General features: G+C 37.5%; 2 long non-coding RNA genes across 2 annotated transcripts; both read right to left on the minus strand.

Moving 5' to 3' along the window:
- Positions 1-1,937: 1,937 nt before the first annotated feature.
- Positions 1,938-4,682, minus strand: LOC148742584 (uncharacterized). Its single transcript, XR_015995994.1, has 3 exons — positions 4,598-4,682; positions 2,709-2,846; positions 1,938-2,066 (listed from the first exon to the last, which is right to left on the minus strand). It is a non-coding gene; the product is annotated as an uncharacterized LOC148742584 (long non-coding RNA).
- Positions 4,683-5,528: 846 nt separating this feature from the next.
- LOC111346008 (uncharacterized) lies at positions 5,529-6,935 on the minus strand. Its single transcript, XR_015990023.1, has 3 exons — positions 6,873-6,935; positions 6,054-6,125; positions 5,529-5,585 (listed from the first exon to the last, which is right to left on the minus strand). It is a non-coding gene; the product is annotated as an uncharacterized LOC111346008 (long non-coding RNA).
- Positions 6,936-10,530: the final 3,595 nt, after the last annotated feature.

Raw genomic sequence — 10,530 nt, forward strand, 5'->3', positions numbered from 1 at the left:
CACTTTACGGTAGGTAACCATTTTCCTGGGAACGGGTGTGCAAAGAATCTACCAGACTGTGAGCTAAAGGAAGAAGAGACAGTAACTTATTCAACAACAAGTCTGAGCGAGTCAAGTTACGACAAGTTTGAGCGAGTCAAGTTACGACAAGTTTGACTGAGTCAAGTTACGACAACTCTGAGTGAGTCAAGTTACGACAAGTTTGAGTGAGTCAAGCTACGACAAGTTTGACTAAGCCAAGTTACGACAAGTTTGAGTGAGTCAAGTTACGACCAGTCTGAGTGAGTCCAGTTACGACAAGTCTGAGTGAGTCAAGTTACGACAAGTTTGAGTGAGTCAAGTTACGACAAGTTTAACTGAGTCAAGTTACGATAAGTTTGAGTGAGTCAAGTTACGACAAGTTTGACTGAGTCAAGTTACGACAAGTCTGAGTGAGTCAAGTTACGACAAGTTTGACTGAGTCAAGTTATCACAAGTTTGAATGAGTCAAGTTACGACAAGTTTGACTGAGTCAAGTTACGACAAGTTTGACTGAGTCAAGTTACGAAAGTCTGAGTGAGTCAAGTTACGACAAGTTTAAGCGAGTCAAGTTACGACAAGTTTGAGTGAGTCAAGTTACGACAAGTTTGAGTGAGTCAAGTTACGACAAGTTTGAGTGAGTCAAGTTAAGACCAGTCTGAGTGAGTCAAGTTACGACAAGTTTGAGTGAGTCAAGTTACGACAAGTTTGAGTGAGTCAAGTTACGACCAGTCTGAGTGAGTCAAGTTACGACAAGTTTGAGTGAGTCAAGTTACGAAAAGTTTGAGTGAGTCAAGTTACGACAAGTTTGAGTGAGTCAAGTTACGACAAGTTTGAGTGAGTCAAGTTACGACAAGTCTGAGTGAGTCAAGTTACGACAAGTTTGAGTGAGTCAAGTTATGAGAAGTAAAAAGTTGAAAACTGCAAAGTTTTCAGAAGACGGAGCAAAGCTGAAACGAAGGAAACGAGCAAATTTGAAAACTAATGAGACGGGAACCTGGTGGGAGAAACGGGAGTTTGTTTCGGCAGGGCACCGTTTGTTGGTGGAGCATGGTGAGTTGTGGACAAGACAAGAACACGGACGCAGGCGTAAGGTTAAACCTAACCGAACTGAACTGAAAAAAAAAACCCTCCTTTTTATCTTAATAATACTCTTCTAAATATAGTTAGCGCATTCTAGTTTAAAATTATTACGTTCTTGTAAACTCTTATAAAGTAATTTAGGTAAATAATTTAGCAATTTAGTTTTATTGTAGTATTGTAATTAGAGTAAATAATTTAGTTTATTGTTTTTTAATTTTATTGTTTGTAATTTTTAATTGCCATATTGTCTTAGTTACAGTAATAAATATTTCTAGGCCTACATTTAGTTGTGTTTCGGAGTGTCTTCTCGGGCTTGTTTATGTTTAGTGTTTTATGTATGTTGGAGAGCGCCCACTTTTGTGGCGCGGATTCGTCACACGGTGATAATTCTTTTTTTATCAGAGCGACTACTTTTGTTTGACAAAAGTTCAAAAATAATAGGCGTTCAATATTCTAAGCTCCTCAGCTGGTCGACATTGCAGCTTCCAACAGTATTTATGCTTAATCCATTTACAGAGATTACATTATTAGGAAAGTTTTCTTTGTCAAGAAAGTTTTCCGAGTTTATGCCGAGAAAGCTCTGCCATTGTGCCTGTTTCTACAGACCCATCTCAAAAAAAAAAAAAGAAATTTAAACTTTTCCTTATCCCAGCAAACTTATTTATAAGTGGTCTGACGCACGTTCACTGCCATGTCTTTAGTGGCCATGGACTTCATGTAACGAAACATTATGTTGTCCGAGTTAAATCTCAATTATCAGATTTTTCCTAAAAAACTTGGACTGAACTTAAAAAGCATCAAGCTAACCCTCTTAAAAAAAACCAAGAGTACAAAAATTCAACTTTTAACCCAGTTTAATTGTCAGCATTTTAGTATTGACTGCTGTACACAGTTGCAGTGAATAAAAGCATCGCTCCGTTTTCTTGAAAGTCTGTTGTAAAATCGGTTGAGCTATCCCTCCGAGCCTTAAAAAAAAAATTAAAAAACATTAAGAAGAAGAAGAAAAAAGTCAGCTGGCCTTAAACAGAGCTCGCATCGAAATTAACCACAAGGCCTCCACAAGATATATGTAATAAATTCTGATTGCCTTGTATAATGGCCGTCCCCTTTGTAACAGTTGTTTGGTCTCGCAACTCAACCTGCTCTCTCTAAGAGTGAAGAACGTGTAATATAATAAGATGAAATAAAATACATCTTCTGCGAAGACCATCAGTGTGATGAAGAAAACAAAAAACCTAAAAAACTGAAAAGTTCTTCCTCAGCATGGTTTCTATAAAAAACAGCTTGGTAGGTTTTTTTAGCTGCTTAAATTGATGCTTTAAATAATTTCACTTTTTCCCTCTTAAAACTGAGTTGAATATCTAAGGAACACTTTTTACTGCAAATAAATGCAGGTTATGATTATTTTTTCTTGGCTCCACAATGTTTTTATTCTCTTTTGTTCATCCAAAAGCTGACAATATTTTTTATGATTTTTTTCCAGAGACCGAGGGTATTTATACCAGGCATTTTTTCTATTGTGCTTTCAGCAAATAACGGAAGGCAAATAGACCGAAAGCAAAAAGGTGAACAAAAAATATTGCGTAGCTAAAAGACGATATACATACCGATCACAGTCTCTAAAAATCACTAACAGGCACCACAAGAAGCAGGGCACATCCTGATCAAGGTATCTGGATTATAACGACAGTCACCCCTATCTGCCCAAGCCTTACAGCCAGGATGGTGATCCTCACAGCAGGACTCTAATAAAAAAAAAATAAAGGAAAGCTATTTTGTTTTGTTTGATTTTGGATTTGCTTTGTTTTCTTGTTTAGTTGTTTTTGTTGTATTGGTTGTTGTTGTTGTTGTTGTTTTTTTTAAACTTAAATCCAATACTACAGAATACAGCTGAAAATACTCTTTAAGGGGCCGCCAGGGAGGGGAGAGGACGGGGTTCGGAAGATTTTACTTATGTCACAATAAAATTGTGTCTGTTCCCACAACAAAGGTCTGAAATGTTCTTATGATCCTCATTCCCGCCACAGGAGATACATAATCACTGGTCCCTAAGGAATGACATTCAAAGGTAGCAAAAGGATATTTTACAGGTGGGAAGTTGGTTTTGATTCCGATTTTCGTATTAATAGCACTGTGTTATCATACTAATTGTAGGGTCTCGGGACGGTCAATCGTCAGAGGAACCAGTTAATATTTGCCAGTGGTTTCGTATTTCTAATGCAACTTAAATTAAGAAATCACAAAAAGTAGTAGTTGTAGTATCAAAATCAAAATTAAATAATTGTATAAAGTAAAAAATAAATGTATGAAATAAAAATAAAAATAAAAAATGAAAGATAAATAAGTAAATAACCAACCCTTGAACCTATTCCCCCATGCATATATGAAAAAGAATAATTTGCCTCCACTTCAGTGAAATGCTTGATTGTGACGAACGAGATTTTAATGAAATTAGGTAAGTTCTGGAATTAAGTGCTAGTGAGACTCGATCATATAGTTTTTTAATTCCGCTGCATCAGAAAGTCCTTTTGTAGATTCATTTTCATCGATTTATTTCCAAAAATAATGATTGGAAAAGACTGCCTGCGTGGTCTTCCATGGCCTCCTCATAATTGTTCACTTTCTTAGAAGTAGAGGTTTTCTGCTAATAATTGCTCAACCTTTCAAATCTCAGTTGAACGTTCAAAAATGTACACTGGTGGACCACTCGTAGATGACAAAGATTTTTCCTTCTCTTGTGAAAACATACTTTACAGGTTATTTCTAACACGTTGAACGGTATTTGAGTGGTACAATTTTGCATCAGTCCCACTGACAAAGTTCATTTTACGTATATAAGAACGATCCTTCGCAGTAAAGCACTATTTGAGCAATAGTGGAAATCAGACCTGAAAAAAATTTCAGGCCTGTACGGGATTCGAACCACTGACCTCTGCGATACTAGTGCAGCGCTCTACCAATTGAGCTAACAAGCCAACTGGGAGCAGGCCATCAAATTAATTCGATATAAACCCGTAGATGATAAATCAAACAACAACAAACATATGAAACATATGAGTGAACTGCGGTTATGAGACGTATATAAGAACGATCCTTCGCAGTAAAGCACTATTTGAGCAATAGTGGAAATCAGACCTGAAAAAAATTTCAGGCCTGTACGGGATTCGAACCACTGACCTCTGCGATACTAGTGCAGCGCTCTACCAATTGAGCTAACAAGCTCAATTGAGGTCAGTGGTTCGAATCCCGTACAGGCCTGAAATTTTTTTCAGGTCTGATTTCCACTATTGCTCAAATAGTGCTTTACTGCGAAGGATCGTTCTTATATACGTCTCATAACCGCAGTTCACTCATATGTTTCATATGTTTGTTGTTGTTTAAAGTTCATTTTGTCGGCTCCTCGCCTGTCAATAGGGATTTCTAATTTAAAATAATGTTAAGGCTGCTAACCCAATGCATAACAAGTTATTATAAATTGAAACAATAAAATCCTCACCACATACGCCACAGGTTCTGGGACAAGCCATCAACTTGTCATAGCTATTATAGCAATCATCATGTTGTTTCCCTGGACAATCTTGTTTGTCAAAGCATTCTGGGAAGAAAATTAATATTGATAATCCTATGTTTATGTTTTTTTGATTAAACGAGCTAAACACTCGAAAGTACTTGGGGGGAAATATCACCGATAGAAAACTTCAGGAGGACGTACATACCGTAGATTGTGTTTGGGTTCACTTTAGCAAGTTCATTTGTCATGATAGTGTTATGATATTACGTTGTTATGATGTTCTTAGCTCTTTGATATCGAAGGCCTAAGGAGGGATATCGTTGTGATCTGCCAGTTTCAAGTGAAGAGCTTACTACCATCTAAAATAAACTGTAAAATACATCTACTTAAACCAGGTCACGGTGAAACACCGAAAAATAAGACATTCTTTCTTTGATCCTACATAACAGTGCTAAAAGATATTATAACATAACCAAAGTAAAGCGCGCGCTCTGATTGGTCAATTTAGCGTCCCCCATTTGCCCATGAGTGTACGCTGCTGACGTGAGCAAATGCAAAGACTATTTTTCCGCGCGCGCTTGTTTTTTCTGGTCACGTAAGATTTGTTAAATAAAAGGGAACTCTTTAACTACAATGTATCAATGTTATGTTATAAAACAAATGGTAAACACCACAGCGTACACTATTGAGTTATGGATGCACTTGGGAGGTTTGCTAAGCACTCAAGAAGCTAGAGTCGCTCTCGGCTATCGCCTCGAGCGACTCTTACGCTTCTTTCGTGCTTAGCAACCTCCCGCGTGCATCCATAACTCAATAGTGTACGCTGTGGTGTTTACCATTTGTTAAAAAGCGATAGTTTTTATCCCTGGAAGGGACAATCATCCATCAACTAGGAAAGTAAGTCTGTTTGTAGTTCCTCTTGGTAACCTGCTCTGTAGACTCAGCAAATCTAAAAACATACCGTGTGCTCCACCTACAAGAAAAATAATTAAAACTGAACTAACTAAAGAGAAGAAACTGGAAATACTTGAATTAATTTTGCTCAGTGTCTTAGTTGTGTCGATAAAGAAAAACAGTTTTTGCCCGTGATTTGTGTACACAGGAATGAGCGACTCCCTGTTTCAAAGCATGAATCTTCTCTCGTAAGGAGAGCAATTTATTTTCAAAATTCTCAAGAAGTCTTACGGATAAAACACGTCTCTTTCCCATTGTTGGCAAGACCATAACCCTGAAAAAATTTCTCAGCGTGACCCATACCGTTGGTTCATGACATGAAAATCCACAGGTCACAGCGTTGTAATGTAATTTTTGAGAAATTCGGTATATAAGCGACATACCTCAGACTTAAGAAGTCAGGACTCCCCGGTGTAGTTGTTGCTTCGCGTGTGTGCATAATTCTGTCAGTGCGTGCTTGTACATGCATGCGTATGTTTATACTTACAATATTGAATGCTGCACATTAGCACCAACATAAGCAACAATAATCCAAACTTGGGAGACATGGCAGACAAATCTAGATAAAATAAAATAAAGAAATTATACGTTAGCCCGTTTATGGGTTTTTGTGTTCTGTTGTAATTATTATTATTGGGAGGAAAACATGTAGGCAACAACACTGACGAATGTGTGTCGTTAAATTAACTTAGACATGGCAAAATGGTGAGGGTCAATTGCTCTAAACGCAACTAAATATGAAGATAAAATCTCGTGCAGCCATGAACAAACAAGAGGGAGATATAAAAAAAAAAAACTGACTGCAAGACCTTAACTTTTGTCTATTTTCCGCCATTAGTTTTCTAAAACGGAGTTACCTTTCTGAGGAAGTGTCTTCACAAGAAGTTCAAGAAAATAAAATGCCTCGCAATTCTCGATAAAGGAGTTGTTTTATGGCATTGAACATCTCATTAGACATGCACCAGTGACAAAGTTAACAATTTGATTGCATTCTGCAGCCCATTCAGTTTGCTCAAGAGGCGATGATATCTTGTAAAGCGCTTCATGGTGTTTATTCAAGTGTCTCAAACAAGAAGGTCCTTATTTTTAAATATACCCTTTTAGAGATTAACACCAAGAAGAAAACTTGTTACTGAGGGTATTTGTAGGAAACTGTAGTAATGAACGTTTTTGTTAATTCTATTTCGAATGAAATTAAGGGAAAGTCTTTTGAATGGAAACTACGATAGAAAGAAAGGTTGGTGACATGCACGAGTGATAATGTTGGAAAGCTATGCCTTCTGACAATTATCGGGTTATCACTAACCGCGGTAAGGTGGTCATTAGACCTTGTTATTTTCTCATAATAGAGCAGTCAGTTGTTACTGCAAGGTAGATAATTACATGAGTAATTAAAACATAGCCTAGCGATAAACGTATAAATGCAAGTAAGCACAACTTTCCTACTCTATTGCTGGCGCACGTAACCAAAAATTTTGCATCACTAACTTCCTCTCCAAGTACAATCGTAATAGTACTTCGTTGGAGTCAACATATGTTCAACGCCTATGCAATAAATGTAATTCCATCTTGAAGAGTTCGGCGAAAAGTTTGTGCAAAGTGCAAAACAACACACTGAGTACAGTATTCGTTATAAGAAGCGTGACTAGCAAAGAAAGGTCGGTGACATGTACAAGTTTTAATGTTGGAAAACTAACATCATCACTCGGGCATGTGTCATGGAAGTGTTAGGAATTTATTTATTTAATGTAAATTATTTTTTTTATTCTCTTAGGATCAGTGTAGTTCGTGATTATTTGTATCTGTTACGTAGTTTTTATTCTTCACTTGTGTAAACTGTTGTGTAATTAACCTTTATTGTGTATATCAAATAGTTTTCTTCATTCTTTTCGGGCACCTTGCGTCCATGTGTATTTAAGGATTTGGGTGGTTTTTTTTTGAGGAAGTGAGGTGAAGGTTTGTGAGTTACGAGCGAAGAGCGTGGAAAAAATTTGAGTCGACGGAGACTCGGCACAGTATCATTTCTGAGAAATTCATTCAGAACAATCGTTCCATTTCACGGTAGAAAACCATTTGCGGGGGAACGGGTGTGCAAAGAATCTACCAGACTGTGAGCTAAAGGAAGAAGAGATAGTAACTAATTCAATAACAAGTCTGAGCGAGTCAAGTTACGAGAAGTAAAAAGTTGAAAACTGCAAAGTTGTCAGAAGACGAAGCAAAGTTGAAACGAAGGAAACGAGCAAAGTTGAGAACTGGTGAGACAGGAACCTGGTTGGAGAAACGGGAGTTTGGTTTGTCAGGGCACTGTTTGTTGGTGGAGCGTGGTGATTTGTGGACAAGAGAAGAACACGGACGCGGGCGTAAGGTGAAACCCAACCGAACTGAACTAAAAAAAAAAAAAAAACCTTTTTTTTTTTATCTTAATAGTAATAATCTTGTAAATAGTTTTAGTGTACTGTAGTTTAAGTTAGCGTATTCCTGTAAATTAATTAGATCATTGTATTATCGTTATTGTTAGTCGCTTTATTGTTTTATTAGCATAATAAATATCTCTAGGCCTACGTTTAGTTGTATTGTGGCGTGTGTTCTCGGACTCGTTTATGTTCTGTGTTTTGTTTGTGTTAGGGGGCACCCACCTTTGTGGCGCGGATTCGTCACAGCATGGCACCAACCCTTCTTTCCTAGTCACGTTTCTTATAATGAAAACTGTTGGTTTGCACACTACAGAAACCTTTTACTATGCTCGCCAAGATCATTACTTGGATAGCTTTCGGAGAATTATCAGCGTTTATCACCTATTACATATGGTTTAAGCTGTAGGACCTTGTTGCCTTATCACAAAAGAGCAGTCCATTATGTTACTGCAAGGTAGATAATTGATTGCGTTCATTAGAAATAGCCTAACCTAATAAAATGATAAATATAAGGAAGCATATATATAGTTTTCCTATTCTATCACTGGCGCCGGGGAAAGCTGTGCTTTCCTTTAATAGTTACAATTAGCGAGCAGAACTTACTTATGTGGTGCATTTTATAATTAGGTGCCATTCATGGTCATTCACTTGAGATTTATTTTGCACGTGGCGGTGCAAATTAAGTCCAATCGATATGCATCAATGAAAGAGTTGGAAAGCTGTACTTTCCTTTAATAGTTATAATTAGCGCAACGAAAGAGGGGGAAAGCTGTGCTTTCCTATGATAATTATGATAGGCAAGAAGACCTTCCTTATCTTTTTCTGGGTTATCACTCGAGGGAAACAGAGAAGTTTTAATTTTTTGAGATAATAACGCGCATGTGGACAAAGATAAAGTGGTAGAAACTTCCTCGTATAAAGCCAGAAAACTGCGAAGGGAAAGATCTAAATAATCTACAAGCTTGAGGCCAGTTTATTACGAAATTAAACTGAACTATAATATAACCAAAGTAAAGCGCGCGCTCTGATTGGTCAATTCAGTGTCCACCATTTGCCTATTAGTGTACGCTGCTGACGTGAGCAAATGCAAAGGCTAGTTTTCCGCGCGCGCTTGTTTTTTCTGGTCACGCAAGACTTGTTAAATAAAAGAAAACTCTTTGCTACAATCTATCAGTGATATGTTATAAAACAAATGGTAAACGCTACAGCGTTCATTATTTAGTTATTAATGCACTTGGGGAGGTTTACTTAGCATTCAAGAAGCTAGAGTCGCTGTCGGCTATCGCCACGCACAACTCTTACGGCCCTTTCGTGCTTAGCAACCACCAATGTGTATCTATAACTCTAATAGTGTACGCTGTGGTGTTTACCCTTTGTTAATTTGTGTTCATTTCAGGTTTCATGTTTATTCCATCTTAAATCTTGTACTGAATTGATAAGGAGCCACCAGTACTCCGCTCTGGTATAACTGACCCAAACTGAAAGCAGAGTAGATTGAGCTAACAAGCGAAGCATTGTTTCGCTCTTTGAGCATAATCATAAGTTTAGGTCAATCTGATATAATGATATTACCATCAACTGGTTAAGGCTATTTCCTTTGTGGTGAACGTTTCCAGCTTTACGCTAAGAAAGTTCTTCCACAATGCCTTTGATCAAAGATTCGTCTCAGAATTAAAATGAATTTCCTGTTATTTCAGGAAATGTGAAAGATCAGCTGCTTTAAAGTGAGTTAAGTCACCTTGCACAATAAAGCATGGTTTCCAAATATTAGGCACCAAAGAATATCGCGGGACCAACGCCCCTTCTGTCGACTTTTCAATTAGGAGTTCTTATCAAAGACATAGAGACAGGTTGATTCTATACACAAGCAACAGCAAAGAAAGCTATGCTTTCTTCCAAATCTCAGCGAATCAGTAGGTTCTTGTGACCGTGGCGTCAGTAGACGTGCGAGGAGAGAGAAGTTATGCTTGCAAAAAGCGTATAAAGGGTCTTGAGAATTTCCCTGAGGACTTCTACGGCCAATAGCATTTCAGCCACGAGAGTGCGGAGTTATTCGATCTACTAATTCGACGTGCGGCGGCCTTCACGCAAATGAGAATAGACTGCTTATTTCAGTCTATAATCATCTAGGTGATGCTAAGTCGGTCAACTTTGGAATACTAATTTTGGTGCTAATGAACTTGTACAGTCTCTGATATTGTACCTGTAAGTAAAGACATACTCACGCTCATGTACACAAACACACAAACCAAATTTCACACAGAAGCTTTCTGCACAATGCTTATCCTGATTAATCCCCATTTGTTTTTTTTGAAATCTACAATTTATCAAGTTCTTGAATATCCCAAGCTTGTATCACTATACTATTATTATTTTGTCTCGGACCCAAGGTATAAGAAAAAGATAAAAAAACAATTCATTCAAGATAACTTGAAACTGATCAGAAGACACCATTCGCGTCTTAGCTCTAAAACTCTGAAACATTTTGAGTATCAAGTGCTTGTCATGTTGGCAGAAGCTTCGCTCATCATTGCATACTCTCGTTCGTTC

The sequence above is a fragment of the Stylophora pistillata genome, chromosome 1, assembly GCF_964205215.1.
Source record: "Stylophora pistillata chromosome 1, jaStyPist1.2, whole genome shotgun sequence".
Classification (NCBI taxonomy): domain Eukaryota; kingdom Metazoa; phylum Cnidaria; class Anthozoa; order Scleractinia; family Pocilloporidae; genus Stylophora; species Stylophora pistillata.